General features: G+C 43.9%; 1 pseudogene; it reads right to left on the bottom strand.

The window, feature by feature from the left end:
- Nucleotides 1-14,000: 14,000 nt before the first annotated feature.
- LOC147966184 (uncharacterized) lies at nucleotides 14,001-16,507 on the bottom strand (annotated as a pseudogene).
- Between the last annotated feature and the right edge of the window lie 1,460 nt (nucleotides 16,508-17,967).

The following is a 17,967-nucleotide window of genomic DNA, read 5'->3' as shown; positions in this document are numbered from 1 at the left end:
GACGTTTGGCACACCCAAAGCACTCCTACGGTATCCGAGAGTTGCACAATCTCATGGTCTAAGGAAATGATACTTGACATTCGGAAAAGCTCAAGCAAACGAACTACACGATCTTTAAGCTATGCTTAGGATTGGGTCTTGTCCATCACATCATTCTCCTAATGATGTGATCTCGTTATCAATGACATCCAATGTCCATAGTCAGGAAACCATGACTATATTTTGATCAACGAGCTAGTCAACTAGAGGCTCACTAGGGACGTGTTGTGGTCTATGTATTCACACATGTATTACGATTTCCGGATAACACAATTATAGCATGAACAATAGACAATTATCATGAACAAAGAAATATAATAATAACCATTTTATTATTGCCTCTAGGGCATATTTCCAACATGACAGTTAACATGAGCAAAAGTGCAGCCATCCCAATCTGTTGCTCCCAGAAAGAGATGGACATGGTATGTGGGACTCTGGGCTGCCCAATGGGAGGTTTCCCATGCACATACTTTTTTTGGAAAAGGGGGGTCTCCCCGGCCTCTGCATCAGCATGATGCATACGGCCATCTTATTAACCAAAAAAATAAGTTCCAACAAGGTCTCAAAGTCTCCAAAAGTGAGAAAATAAAAAAGGCTCACACAGAACCAAAAAGGCTAGAAACACCAACTAGCCAGAAGAAGGATGCCACAACCGACTGGCTAAAAATAGATAGGAAAACTAATTGCCTATCCTATTACATGACCGCCATCCAAACCAGTTGAAGATATCCTGAGCTACCGTCTCCCAGCGGATAGATCCAGTAACCAAACGCTCCCTGGCCTCCGTCGGAGTGAGTAGGGACCAGGAACGGATCAGCGCCGTAGCGCTGAAGATAACCTGAAAAAAATGAATGTGTGTTGTCCTGTTAAAAACCAAATCATTCCTGCAATTCCAGAGCGCCCACACCAAGGCGCAGTCTCCTACAAGAATATGTCGCGCTAACCTGGGCTCTACCCCATTAAGCCACGTTCCAAATAACGTGTTGACTGTACTCGGTGGAGAAATATTAAAAGCAATATGGACTGTCCTCCATAAAACTTTAGCTAGTGGGCAATCAAGAAAAAGGTGTTTAATCGTTTCATCCTGATCACAGAAACTACACCTAGTAGGTCCTGTCCAATTACGCTTTGTCAAGTTGTCCTTGGTTAAAATAACTTGTTTGTGTAGAAACCACATAAACACTTTAATTTTCAAAGGAACTTTGACAGCCCACACATGTTTGGAACTAGGAATCGAGCTTGAATTGATCACATCAACATACATTGATTTAACTGTAAATTCTCCCGACCTAGTGAGCTTCCAGCGTACATTGTCGGACATGATCACGGACATGACGAGGAGTCTCGAAATGGTCGAGACGTAAAGATTGATATATTGGAAGCCTATGTTTGGATATCGGAAGTGTTCCGGGTGAAATCGGGATTTTACCGGAGTACCGGGAAGGTTACCGGAACCCCCCGGGAGCTAAATGGGCCATGATGGGCCTTAGTGGAAAAGAGAAGAGGCAGCCCTACATGGGCTGCGCGCCTCCCTCTTCCCCTAGTCCTATTAGGACTAGGAGAGGTGGCCGGCCCCCTCTCTCTCTTTTCCCCCTCCGCGAATCATATTCCAACTAGGATTGGGGGGGGGAATCCTACTCCCAGAGGGAGTAGGACTCTCCTGGCGCGCCACACGTTGGCCGGCCAGCCTCCCCCCCTCTAGTCCTTTATATACTGAGGCAGAGGCACCCTAGAACACACAAGTTGATCCACGTGATCTATTCCTTAGCCGTGTGCGGTGCCCCCAGCCACCATATTCCTCGATAATACTGTAGCGGAATTTAGGCGAAGCCCTGCTGCTGTAGTACATCAAGATTGTCACCACGCCGTCGTGCTGACGGAACTCTTCCCCGACACTTTGCTGGATCGGAGTCCGGGGATCGTCATCGAGCTGAACATGTGCTCGAACTCGGAGGTGCCGTAGTTTCGGTGCTTGATCGGTTGGATCGTGAAGACGTACGACTACTTCCTCTACGTTGTGTCAACGCTTCCGCAGTCGGTCTGTGAGGGTACGTAGACAACACTCTCCCCTCTCGTTGCTATGCATCACATGATCTTGCGTGTGCGTAGGAAAATTTTGAAATTACTACGAAACCCGACAGTGGCATCAGAGCCTAGGTTATTTATGTTGATGTTATATGCACGAGTAGAACACAAGTGAGTTGTGGGCGATATAAGTCATACTGCCTACCAGCATGTCATACTTTGGTTCGGCGGCATTGTTGGACGAGACGACCCGGACCAATATTACGCGTACGCTTACGCGAGACCGGTTTCCCCGACGTGCTTTGCACATAGGTGGCTTGCGGGCGACTGTCTCTCCAACTTTAGTTGAACCAAGTATGGCTACGCCCGGTCCTTGCGAAGGTTAAAACGGAGTCTATTTGACAAACTATCGTTGTGGTTTTGATGCGTAGGTGAGATTGGTTCTTGCTTAAGCCCGTAGCAGCCATGTAAAACTTGCAACAACAAAGTAGAGGACGTCTAACTTGTTTTTGCAGGGCATGTTGTGATGTGATATGGTCAAGACATGAGGCTGAATTTTATTGTATGAGATGATCATGTTTTGTAACCGAGTTATCGGCAACTGGCAGGAGCCATATGGTTGTCGCTTTATTGTATGCAATGCAATCGCGATGTAATGATTTACTTTATTACTAAGCAGTAGTGATAGTCATAGAAGCATAAGCTTGGCGAGACGACAACGATGCTACGATGGAGATCAAGGTGTCACGCCGGTGACGATGGTGATCACGACGGTGCTTCGGAGATGGAGATCACAAGCACAAGATGATGATGGCCATATCATATCACTTATATTGATTGCATGTGATGTTTATCCTTTTATGCATCTTATCTTGCTTTGATTGACGGTAGCATTATAAGATGATCTCTCACTAAATTATCAAGAAGTGTTCTCCCTGAGTATGCACCGTTGTGAAAGTTCTTCGTGCTGAGACACCACGTGATGATCGGGTGTGATAGGTTCTACGTTCAAATACAACGGGTGCAAAACAGTTGCACACGCGGAATACTCAGGTTATACTTGACGAGCCAAGCATATACAGATATGGCCTCGGAACACGGAGACCGAAAGGTCGAGCGTGAATCATATGGTAGATATGATCAACATAACGATGTTCACCATTGAAAACTACTCCATCTCACGTGATGATCGGTTATGGTTTAGTTGATTTGGATCACGTAATCACTTAGAGGATTAGAGGGATGTCTATCTAAGTGGGAGTTCTTTAATTAATTTGATTAACTGAACTTAAATTTATCATCAAACTTAGTACCTGATTAGTATCTTGCTTGTTTATGTTTGATTGTAGATAGATGGCTCGTGCTGTTGTTCCGTTGAATTTTAATGCGTTCCTTGAGAAAGCAAAGTTGAAAGATGATGGTAGCAATTACACGGACTGGGTCCGTAACTTGAGGATTATCCTCATTGCTGCACAGAAGAATTACGTCATGGAAGCACCGCTGGGTGCCAGGCCTGCTGCAGGAGCAACGCCGGATGTTATGAACGTCTGGCAGAGCAAAGCTGATGACTACTCGATAGTTCAGTGTGCCATGCTTTACGGCTTAGAATCGGGACTTCAACGACGTTTTGAACGTCATGGAGCATATGAGATGTTCCAGGAGTTGAAGTTAATATTTCAAGCAAATGCCCGGATTGAGAGATATGAAGTCTCCAATAAGTTCTATAGCTGCAAGATGGAGGAGAACAGTTATGTCAGTGAGCATATACTCAAAATGTCTGGGTATAATAGTCACTTGATTCAATTGGGAGTTAATCTTCCAGATGATTGCGTCATTGACAGAATTCTTCAATCACTGCCACCAAGCTATAAGAGCTTCGTGATGAACTATAATATGCAAGGGATGAACAAGACTATTCCCGAGCTCTTCGCGATGCTGAAAGCTGCGGAGGTAGAAATCAAGAAGGAGCATCAAGTGTTGATGGTCAACAAGACCACTAGTTTCAAGAAAAAGGGCAAAGGGAAGAAGAAGGGGAACTTCAAAAAGAACAGCAAGCAAGTTGCTACTCAAGAGAAGAAACCCAAACCTGGACCTAAGCCTGAAACTGAGTGCTTCTATTGCAAGCAGACTGGTCACTGGAAGCGGAACTGCCCCAAGTATTTGGCGGATAAGAAGGATGGCAAGGTGAACAAAGGTATATGTGATATACATGTTATTGATGTGTACCTTACTAGAGCTCGCAGTAGCACCTGGGTATTTGATACTGGTTCTGTTGCTAATATTTGCAACTCGAAATAGGGACTACGGAATAAGCGGGCACTGGCAAAGGACGAGGTGACGATGCGCGTGGGAAACGGTTCCAAAGTTGATGTGATCGCGGTCGGCACGCTACCTCTACATCTACCTTCGGGATTAATATTAGACCTAAATAATTGTTATTTGGTGCCAGCGTTGAGCATGAACATTATATCTGGATCTTGTTTAAATGCGAGACGGTTATTCATTTAAATCAGAGAATAATGGTTGTTCTATTTATATGAGTAATATCTTTTATGGTCATGCACCCTTGAAGAGTGGTCTATTCTTGTTGAATCTCGATAGTAGTAACACACATATTCATAATGTTGAAGCCAAAAGATGCAGAGTTGATAATGAAAGTGCAACTTATTTGTGGCACTGTCGTTTAGGTCATATCGGTATAAAGCGCATGAAGAAACTCCATACTGATGGACTTTTGGAACCACTTGATTATGAATCACTTGGTACTTGCGAACCGTGCCTCATGGGCAAGATGACTAAAACACCGTTCTCCAGTACTATGGAGAGAGCAACAGATTTGTTGGAAATCATACATACCGATGTATGTGGTCCGATGAATATTGAGGCTCGTGGCGGATATCGTTATTTTCTCACCTTCACAGATGATTTAAGCAGATATGGGTATATCTACTTAATGAAACATAAGTCTGAAACATTTGAAAAGTTCAAAGAATTTCAGAGTGAAGTTGAAAATCATCGTAACAAGAAAATAAAGTTTCTACGATCTGATCGTGGAGGAGAATATTTGAGTTACGAGTTTGGTGTACATTTGAAAAACTGTGGAATAGTTTCGCAACTCACGCCACCCGGAACACCACAGCGTAATGGTGTGTCCGAACGTCGTAATCGTACTTTACTGGATATGGTGCGATCTATGATGTCTCTTACTGATTTACCGCTATCGTTTTGGGGTTATGCTCTAGAGACGGCCGCATTCACGTTAAATAGGGCACCATCAAAATCCGTTGAGACGACGCCTTATGAACTGTGGTTTGGCAAGAAACCAAAGTTGTCGTTTCTTAAAGTTTGGGGCTGCGATGCTTATGTGAAAAAGCTTCAACCTGATAAGCTCGAACCCAAATCGGAGAAATGTGTCTTCATAGGATATCCAAAGGAAACTATTGGATACACCTTCTATCACAGATCCGAAGGCAAGACTTTTGTTGCTAAATTCGGAAACTTTCTAGAGAAGGAGTTTCTCTCGAAAGAAGTGAGTGGGAGGAAAGTAGAACTTGACGAGGTAACTGTACCTGCTCCCTTACTGGAAAGTAGTACATCACAGAAAACTGTTCCAGTGACACCTACACCAGTTAGTGAGGTAGTTAATGATAATGATCATGAAACTTCAGATCAAGATACTACTGAACCTCATAGATCAACCAGAGTGAGATCCGCGCCAGAGTGGTACGGTAATCCTGTTCTGGAAGTCATGCTACTAGATCATGATGAACCTACGAACTATGAAGAAGCGATGGTGAGCCCAGATTCCGCAAAGTGGCTTGAAGCCATGAAATCTGAGATGGGATCCATGTATGAGAACAAAGTATGGACATTGGTTGACTTGCCCAATGATCGGCAAGCAATTGAGAATAAATGGATCTTCAAGAAGAAGACTGACGCTGACGGTAATATTACTGTCTACAAAGCTCGACTTGTCGCGAAAGGTTTTCGGCAAGTTCAAGGGATTGACTATGATGAGACCTTCTCACCCGTAGCGATGCTTAAGTCCGTCCGAATCATGTTAGCAATTGTCGCATTTTATGATTATGAAATTTGGCAAATGGATGTCAAAACTGCATTCCTGAATGGATTTCTGGAAGAAGAGTTGTATATGATGCAACCAGAAGGTTTTGTCGATCCAAAAGGAGCTAACAAAGTGTGCAAGCTCCAGCGATCCATTTATGGACTGGTGCAAGCCTCTCGGAGTTGGAATAAATGCTTTGATAGTGTGATCAAAGCATTTGGTTTTATACAGACTTCCGGAGAAGCCTGTATTTACAAGAAAGTGAGTGGGAGCTCTGTAGCATTTCTGATATTATATGTGGATGACATATTACTAATTGGAAATGATATAGAATTTCTGGATAGCATAAAGGGATACTTGAATAAGAGTTTTTCAATGAAAGACCTCGGTGAAGCTGCTTACATATTAGGCATAAAGATCTATAGAGATAGATCAAAACGCTTAATTGGACTTTCACAAACAACATACCTTGACAAAATTTTGAAGAAGTTCAAAATGGATCAAGCAAAGAAAGGATTCTTCCCTGTGTTACAAGGTGTGAAATTGAGTAAGACTCAATGCCCGACCACTGCAGAAGATAGAGAGAATATGAAAGATGTTCCCTATGCATCAGCGATAGGATCTATCATGTATGCAATGCTGTGTACCAGACCTGATGTGTGCCTTGCTATAAGTCTAGCAGGGAGGTACCAAAGTAATCCAGGAGTGGATCACTCGACAGCGGTAAAGAACATCCTGAAATACCTGAAAAGGACTAAGGATATGTTTCTCGTATATGGAGGTGACAAAGAGCTCGTCGTAAATGGTTACGTTGATGCAAGCTTTGACACTGATCCGGACGATTCTAAATCGCAAACCGGATACGTGTTTACATTAAACGGTGGAGCTGTCAGTTGGTGCAGTTCTAAACAAAGCGTCGTAGCAGGATCTACATGTGAAGCGGAGTACATAGCTGCTTCGGAAGCAGCGAACGAAGGAGTCTGGATGAAGGAGTTCATATCCGATCTAGGTGTCATACCTGGTGCATCGGGTCCAATGAAAATCTTTTGTGACAATACTGGTGCAATTGCCTTGGCAAAGGAATCCAGATTTCACAAGAGAACCAAGCACATCAAGAGACGCTTCAATTCCATCCGGGATCTAGTCCAGGTGGGAGACATAGAGATTTGCAAGATACATACGGATCTGAATATTGCAGACCCGTTGACTAAGCCTCTACCACGAGCAAAACATGATCAGCACCAAGGCTCCATGGGTGTTAGAATCATTACGGTGTAATCTAGATTATTGCCTCTAGTGCAAGTGGGAGACTGAAGGAAATATGCCCTAGAGGCAATAATAAAGTTATTATTTATTTCCTTATAATCATGATAAAAGGTTTATTATTCATGCTAGAATTGTATTAACCGGAAACATAATACATGTGTGAATACATAGACAAACAAAGTGTCACTAGTATGCCTCTACTTGACTAGCTCGTTAATCAAAGATGGTTATGTTTCCTAACCATGAACAATGAGTTGTTATTTGATTAATGGGATCACATCATTAAGAGAATGATCTGATTGACATGACCCATTCCATTAGCTTAGCACCCGATCGTTTAGTATGTTGCTATTGCTTTCTTCATGACTTATACATGTTCCTGTAACTATGAGATTATGCAACTCCCGTTTACCGGAGGAACACTTTGGGTACTACCAAACGTCACAACGTAACTGGGTGATTATAAAGGAGTACTACAGGTGTCTCCAAAGGTACATGTTGGGTTGGCATATTTCGAGATTAGGTTTTGTCACTCCGATTGTCGGAGAGGTATCTCTGGGCCCTCTCGATAATGCACATCACATAAGCCTTGCAAGCATTGCAACTAATGAGTTAGTTGCGAGATGATGTATTACGGAATGAGTAAAGAGACTGGCCGGCAACGAGATTGAACTAGGTATGGGATACCGACGATCGAATCTCGGGCAAGTAACATACCGATGACAAAGGGAACAACGTATGTTGTTATGCGGTCTGGCTGATAAAGATCTTCGTAGAATATGTAGGAGCCAATATGGGCATCCAGGTCCCGCTATTGGTTATTGACTGGAGACATGTCTCGGTCATGTCTACATTGTTCTCGAACCCGTAGGGTCCGCACGCTTAAGGTTACGATGACAGTTATATTATGAGTTTATGCATTTTGATGTACCGAAGGTTGTTCAGAGTCCCGGATGTGATCACGGACATGACGAGGAGTCTCGAAATGGTCGAGACGTAAAGATTGATATATTGGAAGCCTATGTTTGGATATCGGAAGTGTTCCGGGTGAAATCGGGATTTTACCGGAGTACCGGGAAGGTTACCGGAACCCCCCGGGAGCTAAATGGGCCATGATGGGCCTTAGTGGAAAAGAGAAGAGGCAGCCCTACATGGGCTGCGCGCCTCCCTCTTCCCCTAGTCCTATTAGGACTAGGAGAGGTGGCCGGCCCCCTCTCTCTCTTTTCCCCCTCCGCGAATCCTATTCCAACTAGGATTGGGGGGGAATCCTACTCCCAGAGGGAGTAGGACTCTCCTGGCGCGCCACACCTTGGCCGGCCAGCCTCCCCCCTCTAGTCCTTTATATACTGAGGCAGAGGCACCCTAGAACACACAAGTTGATCCACGTGATCTATTCCTTAGCCGTGTGCGGTGCCCCCAGCCACCATATTCCTCGATAATACTGTAGCGGAATTTAGGCGAAGCCCTGCTGCTGTAGTACATCAAGATCGTCACCACGCCGTCGTGCTGACGGAACTCTTCCCCGACACTTTGCTGGATCGGAGTCCGGGGATCGTCATCGAGCTGAACATGTGCTCGAACTCGGAGGTGCCGTAGTTTCGGTGCTTGATCGGTTGGATCGTGAAGACGTACGACTACTTCCTCTACGTTGTGTCAACGCTTCCGCAGTCGGTCTGCGAGGGTACGTAGACAACACTCTCCCCTCTCGTTGCTATGCATCACATGATCTTGCGTGTGCGTAGGAAAATTTTGAAATTACTACGAAACCAGACAACCCGTAGTGTACCTTTATAGTCACCCAGTTACGTTGTGATGTTTGGCACACCCAAAGCACTCCTACGGTATCCGAGAGTTGCACAATCTCATGGTCTAAGGAAATGATACTTGACATTCGGAAAAGCTCAAGCAAACGAACTACACGATCTTTAAGCTATGCTTAGGATTGGGTCTTGTCCATCACATCATTCTCCTAATGATGTGATCTCGTTATCAATGACATCCAATGTCCATAGTCAGGAAACCATGACTATCTTTTGATCAACGAGCTAGTCAACTAGAGGCTCACTAGGGACGTGTTGTGGTCTATGTATTCACACATGTATTACGATTTCCGGATAACACAATTATAGCATGAACAATAGACAATTATCATGAACAAAGAAATATAATAATAACCATTTTATTATTGCCTCTAGGGCATATTTCCAACATGACAGTTAACATGAGCAAAAGTGCAGCCATCCCAATCTGTTGCTCCCAGAAAGAGATGGACATGGTATGTGGGACTCTGGGCTGCCCAATGGGAGGTTTCCCATGCACATACTTTTTTTGGAAAAGGGGGGTCTCCCCGGCCTCTGCATCAGCATGATGCATACGGCCATCTTATTAACCAAAAAAATAAGTTCCAACAAGGTCTCAAAGTCTCCAAAAGTGAGAAAATAAAAAAGGCTCACACAGAACCAAAAAGGCTAGAAACACCAACTAGCCAGAAGAAGGATGCCACAACCGACTGGCTAAAAATAGATAGGAAAACTAATTGCCTATCCTATTACATGACCGCCATCCAAACCAGTTGAAGATATCCTGAGCTACCGTCTCCCAGCGGATAGATCCAGTAACCAAACGCTCCCTGGCCTCCGTCGGAGTGAGTAGGGACCAGGAACGGATCAGCGCCGTAGCTCTGAAGATAACCTGCAAAAAATGAATGTGTGTTGTCCTGTTAAAAACCAAATCATTCCTGCAATTCCAGAGCGCCCACACCAAGGCGCAGTCTCCTACAAGAATATGTCGCGCTAACCTGGGCTCTACCCCATTAAGCCACGTTCCAAATAACGTGTTGACTGTACTCGGTGGAGAAATATTAAAAGCAATATGGACTGTCCTCCATAAAACTTTAGCTAGTGGGCAATCAATAAAAAGGTGTTTAATCGTTTCATCCTGATCACAGAAACTACACCTAGTAGGCCCTGTCCAATTACGCTTTGTCAAGTTGTCCTTGGTTAAAATAACTTGTTTGTGTAGAAACCACATAAACACTTTAATTTTCAAAGGAACTTTGACAGCCCACACATGTTTGGAACTAGGAATCGAGCTTGAATTGATCACATCAACATACATTGATTTAACTGTAAATTCTCCCGACCTAGTGAGCTTCCAGCGTACATTGTCGGGTTGTTGGGAAAGTTGAACATCCATGAGTCTCCTTACTAGATGTAGCCATTCTTCCCAACGATTGCCCACTAACGCCCGTCTGAACTGAATATTAAGGGGGATTGATTGAAATACCGTTGCAACAAAAACCTCATGTCGTTAAACAATACGATAAACCGACGGTTATTGGATGGCTAGGGGTACCTCTCCGAGCCAAGTATCCTCCTAGAATCTCGTATTGGCTCCATTACCAACAATAAACTTTGTCCTATTAAACAAGGAAAGCTTTACTTTCATAAGGCCTTTCCAAAAGGGTGAATCCATCGGTCGTACTGTGACCTAAGACAAAGTTTTGGTTTGAAGATACTTACTACGAAGGATTTGTGCCCAAGTGGCGTCAGTTCCACTAGATAACTTCCACAACCACTTGCTGAGAAGACACTTGTTCTTGACTTCAAGATTCTCAATCCCAAGACCCCCTTGGTCTTTCGGTCTACAGATGATATCCCATTTGGCTAAACGGTATTTGCTTTTTAGCTCATCACCCTGCCAGAAGAATCAGGATCGATAGAAGTCAAGTCTTTTCCTAACACCAACTGGGACTTCGAAAAACGACAAAAGAAACATAGGCATACTCATGAGAACCGAATTAATCAGAATTAAGCGTCCTCCGTATGACATGAGCTTGCCCTTCCAGCAACTCAGTTTCTTTTCAAATCGGTCCTCGATACACTTCCATTCTCTGTTTGTCAGCTTACAATGGTGGATTGGAATTCCTAAGTATGTGAAAGGTAAAACCCCCAAATCACACCCAAACAATTGCTTGTAGGCCTCTTGTTCATCATTGGCTCTACCAAAGTAGAACAATTCGCTTTTATGAAAGTTAATCTTTAACCCAGTCAATTGTTCAAATAAGCATAACACCAGCTTCATATTTCTCGCTTTTACCAAGTCGTGCTCCATAAAGATGATTGTATCATCGGCGTACTGGAGGATGGACACCCCTCCATCAATGAGATGAGGTACCAAGCCTCCCACTTGACCAGCCTCCTTAGCCCTTCCTATCAAAATTGCCAACATATCCACTACAATGTTGAACAAAATAGGAGACATCGGATCCCCTTGTCTTAGGCCCTTGTGTGTCTGGAAGTAATGACCGATCTCGTCATTAACTTTAATTCCAACACTCCCTTTTTGCGTATAAGATTCAACCTGGCATCGCCAGACTTCATCGAAACCTTTCATACGCAACGCCTGTTGTAGGAATGGCCATTTTACTTTATCGTACGCTTTCTCGAAATCCACCTTAAAAATCACTGCATCCAATTTTTTCAAGTGGATTTCATGGAGCGTTTCATGCAGGACCACCACCCCTTCCAGGATGTTTCTATTCGGCATGAAAGCAGTATGGGAATGTTGTACCACAGAATGCGCAATCTGTGTGAGCCGATTCGTCCCAACCTTGGTAAAAATTTTGAAACTAACATTGAGAAGGCAGATCGGCCTGAACTGCTCGATTCTCAGAGCATCTGTCTTCTTAGGAAGCAGTGTTATTGTTCCAAAGTTTAAGTGAAATAATTGAAGCCGTCCAGAGAAAAGATCGTGGAACATTGGAAGTAAATCCCCCTTAATAATATGCCAACATTTTTTGTAAAACTCCGCCGGGAATCCATCCGGCCCGGGGGCCTTATTGTTTTTCATCTGCATAATGGCATCAAAAACCTCCTTCTCCAAGAAAGGGTCAACCAGAATATCATTGTCATTAGCAGTTAGTTGAGGCACATCCTCAGTCCTGGACTCATCGAGGGACACACGACTATCCTCCGGAGGTCCAAATAACTGCTTATAATACTCGATGATGTAAAGTTTCAGGTTGTCCTGCCCTACAATTGTTCCTTCATCTTGCTCAAGCTGGAAAATTCTCTTATTTCTGTGCTTGCCATTAGCAATCAAATGAAAGAATTGAGTGTTCGCGTCCCCCTGGACCACTTTACGAACTTTAGCTCGCAACGCCCACTTCAACTCTTCTTCCCAGAGAAGTTCTTTCAACCTCATCTCCGCATCCAGCTTAACCTGGAGCTCTGCAGGTTGCAAGATCGTGGATTCGGCTCTAATATCGAGGGACTGAATCAGAGATAGGAGCCTGTCCTTTTCAATCTTATAAATCCCACTAAGGTGTTTAGCCCATCCCCGTAGGAAACTTCTCAAATGTCTAATCTTATTCTGCCACCGCTCGACAGAAGTCTTGCCTCCTCTATCTTTAGCCCATTCCCTGGCTATTAGATCGAAGAATCCTTCTCGTTCAAACCAAGCAAGTTCGAAAGAAAAGGTGTTTTTGTTTCCCACATGGTTTGGCTCATCTGATATACCGCGCGAGAGAGCCTGAACCGTTACAAGAGGGAACTTATGTTCCCACTCGACGCTCGCAAGGACTCGATCCAACTTCTCGTAAGTCGGATCTGGCAAAGCGTTGGCCCAGGTAAATTGTTGACCAGAAAGCTCTATCTCTCTCAGATCCAAGCTTTCAATGATGGTGTTAAACATAAATGACCATTTGCCGTCAAAATTATCGTTATTCTTTTCCTCTCTCCTCCTAATAATGTTGAAATCACCCCCAACCAGAATTGGGAGTTGCTCGGAACCGCAAATTCGAACCAAGTCCGCCAAAAACTCCGGTTTAAACTCAGGTTGGGCGGCACCATAAACCGCCACCAGAGCCCAGTTAAACCCATCAGCTTTAGACCTAACCCGAAATTTAACCGCGAAATCACCCATCACTACACTTTGGACTTCCAGTGAATCACATCTCCCTCCAAGCAGGATCCCCCCGGATCTTCCTCGCGGGGGAAGGCAATGCCAATCAAACTTGACACCCCCCGATAGCATGTTAAGAAACCGAGTCGCAAAATTATCTCTACCAGTTTCAGAGAGAGCAATGAAATCTAATTGATGCTCCAGAGTCGCCTCAGCGAGAAACCTTCTTTTAGCCAAGTCCTTCAGACCTCTGCTATTCCAAAAGATTCCTTTCATATGTCATCATGAAATTTTTTGGCCATCCGAATCCTAGCACTTCTACGAACCGCAGACGCGGGATACACCTTCCGCTTCCACTTACGTTTGGGTTTGGTATGGTCCTCCATCCGGTCCTCATAACCGGGCTCTGGCGGTTTATTCACTACATCCTCTAGGCTAGCCTCCTCCTCCTCGGATTCAGTAGTGGATGGCGCAAGGTCCGCACACAAATTATCGAGCACTCTCACCCCAACGCATCAATCTCAGCGTCATTCATAGGTCTTACTGCCAAAGTTTTAAATAGCGGTCTACGCCATTTAGCGGCGGCTCGACCAGCAGCTAAAAAAGGCTATAGCGGAGCTATAGCGGGCTATGCCCTCATTTAGCTGTTTTATTAAATAATGAAAAGAAGAAGATAATAGCACACCATATAACTGGAGAAGGTTCAATATAGTACATAGCAACAAAAGGCAAACTTGCACATCACAGGAGTAGGTTCAGTCCAGCACATAACAACAAAAGGCACACTCGCACAATAGATATCTCATACCTTACACATATTTCAATCTAACAACTAGCAGGACTTGCACATAACAAAAGTAAGATGGCAAACTACAGACAAACCGCCATACAATTGTAGTGCATCAATCTGAATCAGCAGAGGCATAGTTAGACTCATCTCGAGCTTCATCATCTTCTGATTCCGAAGAGGAAGAACAAAGCATGGGATCTTCTTCAATGCTATTAAGAAGAGAGTGAATTCTCTTCTTCCTCTTCTTGTTGGCTACTGCAGGTCTCTTTCTTTTTCTTCCTTGTGCTTGTGATGTTGAAGTCTCTTGTTGAGCTTGGGCTTCATTACCTAAATGTTCGCCGGCATTGTCATCAGGAACGATCCCAGTAATGAACTCATTGTCTTCATCCTCCAGAATATCATTGGTGACCTTCTCTATGGGGTCTCTGTTCTTATTTTCTCTCTGATGTTGCAGCCTCGCGTTGAATTTGACAAAGACAAGATCCCTCAACCTATCACTGAGTAGTCTGTTACGCTTTTTTGTATGAACCTACATAGTGAAGGAAAATTGAGTGTAGGTGAAAAGAAATCAAGGAACACATGGTCACATGTGAGAACAGAAATCAACTATTTTGTACAGTTCTAGAGTTATAGTTTCCTTTCTTACTTGTTCAAATGTTGACCAGTTTCTCTCACAAGCTGAGGAGCTGTATGTCAATGTGAGGATCTTTCTAACCAATTTCTTCAGCTTGGGTGCGCTTGTGCCATGATTCAACCACCATTTTGTTGCATCAAGTTATTCACAGATTATTAGTTATATACTTAGACATATACAAAATGAGAAACAAAGAAAGTTTGAAACTGGTTTAAAACAAATTGCACTAACCTGGATCAAAGTTTTTGTTTCTTCTCTGCCGTGTGGCAATGTCTGTTCCAAAAGATTGAGCCTCTTCTTCATACATGTTGAGTTCATCCATAATCTCCTCTTGCAACGTCTCATCTTGAATCATCCTTGTAATGCAATGGATGACAGCTGCTCTGAATGATCCATCATTCTCAATCGCATTCTTGTTTGGATAGTAATAGTAGGGATTGAGAAAGTACCCAGCCAAATGTAGTGGCGTCTTGAGTTTGTTGTCCCACCTCTTGTCAATGATATCTATAACAGCTTTGAAACGACTCTCATGATTGTCAAACCTCAAAGAGATTTCCTTTTTTGCATCTAGCATACAACCATGGAAGACTCCCATCACTGGCACATCACTATCCATCCTTCTCAGCACATTAGCCATTGGATCAAAGAAATTGACAGCAGTGTCAACACCTTTCCAAAAGGAATCAGTTTGCACAACTTTTAGAGGCTTCTTCCCTTGTCCTTCTTTAAGTACCCCATGTCATTTAGCTCCTCTGATCTGAATAGTTTAAGCAACTCCTTCTTGTTGTCTTGCAAACTTTTTAGATTTAGATAAGTCGTGGCAAATCTAGTAACACCAGCACGGACCAAGTCTCTTCCAAGTGTTTTCCTCATCAAAGCCAAAACCCTCGTATGAGCATACAAGAACACGGTAAGTTGCCTAGCTTGGACAATTGTTTTCTCAACTAGAGTCAGCTTCCCAATATCTTCCAACATGAGATCAATACAATGGGCTGCACATCCAGACCAAAAAATGTTTGGTCTCTTTGCTTTCATTAGACTTGCAGCTGCTGTATTAACACTAGCATTGTCAGTCACCACTTGGACAACCTTTTCTGGCACTATATCTTCAATACACCTGTCTACAAGATCATAGATGTATTTCCCATTTTTTGACATCCGAGCAATCAACCGAATCTGTAAATAAGACCCCATGTGCGCTGTGAACAACTAGGTTCATTACTCCTCTGCCTTTCTTATCTGTCCATGCATCGGTCATTACCGTACAACCTGTCTGCTCCCATGCTTTCTTATGGTTCTTGAATGAGTCAAGCACCTTCTTCTTTCTTTTCTGCAGGAATGGCCCACTCATCTCATAGGCACTAGGTCCTTGAAGGTCCTTGCCAAAACGTCCAATGGCCACAAGCATACTCGCAAAGCTAGGAAGTGTCACAGTGTTGTGTGGAATGCCAGCTTCATAGAAAAACTGACAGATGTACCCACAAGCTCTATTCCTCCTCTCTTCTGTCTTCTGAGATGACAGCTTTGATTGAACCTTTTCGCTGAGAGTTTGCCCTTGATTCCTCTTGACACATTCTTCTACACTTGACATGCAGAACTTGTCCATAGGGCCACCTTGGGATCTGCTTCTGCTTTGTGTTGACAACACAATATCATTGTCACTGTCGTCATCACTCTCCTCTTCTCCCTCCGAGTGATCTAAGTTAACTGAACTTCTTATCTTTTCCAATTCTGTGATTTTCTTATCCTTCGCATCATTACTCTTTAGGAGCAAAACCTTCATCTCCTTCACATCCTGAGGAACCTTCTGGCATGGTGTAGCATTGCACTTCTTAATGCCAGCAAGGTGATACTTTACCCTTGTTACGCCGCTAGTTAATATCTTGTCACAGAAAATGCATTGCAGAGCGTATGTTCTATTAGGATCTGGCATGGTACAGTACTTCCATGCAGCATCATTTGATGCAACAGCACGAGCTGCTGCTGTTTGTGGTACGGAGGCTGTGCTTGAGATACCTGCACCAATGAAACAAAAAAACAGAATTAAGTTAGGCAGAATAGAAATCAAACATAGCATCAGCCGCACTGAAACAATAATGTTTAATCTACTACAAAGTACAAACTCTACACAGGGGGCACAAACAACTCTCCAGGTAAATCAACATTTAATATATTCAGAGATTCAGTGCATATATGATTTCCCAAAACTAGATAAACCTAGGATGGAATTCGTATACATTCACAAGCTATGAGTATTTGTTTTCTTAGTTTTCATTGTCACTCCAAGTTTAGAGATTCAGAAATTTCTCGGACAACAAGCAAGCACGCACATATAAGTATATAGCCAATATTTTGCATATAACAGAGATCCCATTACAATGAAGATTGAAGAAGGGTAGAAAAAAGGACAGATTTGAGGATAGAACTTGCATGTCGATGGGGTCTGCTGACTCATTGCAGGCTAGGACGATGCTGCTTGGATAAGATGGCTGAAGAGGGGGCGTCACCAGGAAAGGGCCGTCAGAGAAGGAGGTGTCGAGGTCGTGCGCACTCGGGAGAGAGGCCGCCGCTGGGAGAAGCAGACGTCCCCGCGAGGAGGGGTTCGCCGGCAAAGGGGGCGTCGCTGGGAGGGGGGAGTCAACGAGCCGTTGCCGTCCCTGCTTAGTTGCCGCCACCACCGCCAGCCTCCATAGCAGATATTTTGGGGAGGAAAAGGGATACGGGAGGGTAGGAGTGCGGATGGTGGTTAGGGTAAAAGGGACACGAGGGGGCTTCACGCGTGCGATTTCCAATTTGGGCTGAAATTTTGGGCCGGGATCGCGGGAAAAAAACGCTAAACGCTAAATTTTCATAGCGCTATGCGCAATAGCGGCGCTATTAGCGGGCTTTCCTGGCCGCCCTAAATTGGCCTAGCTTTAGCGGGGAGGGTCCAAAAACGCTATAGCTGGACTATAGCGCAGCTATAGCCCGCTATTTAAAACTTTGCTTACTGCTGCTAGGTTTCGAATAGTTTCTAAAGCGTGTTCCGCTTCCAAATCAAGGAGATCATTAACCGAGTTGGAGATTTCACTATTAGTACTTCCTAGCGAAACTCCTAATTGGTTTGCATTATTTATAATCTCATCCTTTGAAAAATGCAAAATAGAATTGGACAAGTTGACGGACATACCGGTGGTGACCTCAATGTCACGAAGCTTGGCCGCCCTTATAGCGCACCTTTGCTGCATGTCATCAACCTCCGGG

This window comes from Triticum urartu, chromosome 6A (genome assembly GCF_056163025.1).
Source record: "Triticum urartu cultivar PI428250 chromosome 6A, HENAU_Tu73, whole genome shotgun sequence".
Lineage (NCBI taxonomy): Eukaryota > Viridiplantae > Streptophyta > Magnoliopsida > Poales > Poaceae > Triticum > Triticum urartu.
The sequence above is the reverse complement of the archived record's forward strand: the minus strand, read 5'-3'. Positions and strand labels throughout refer to the sequence as shown.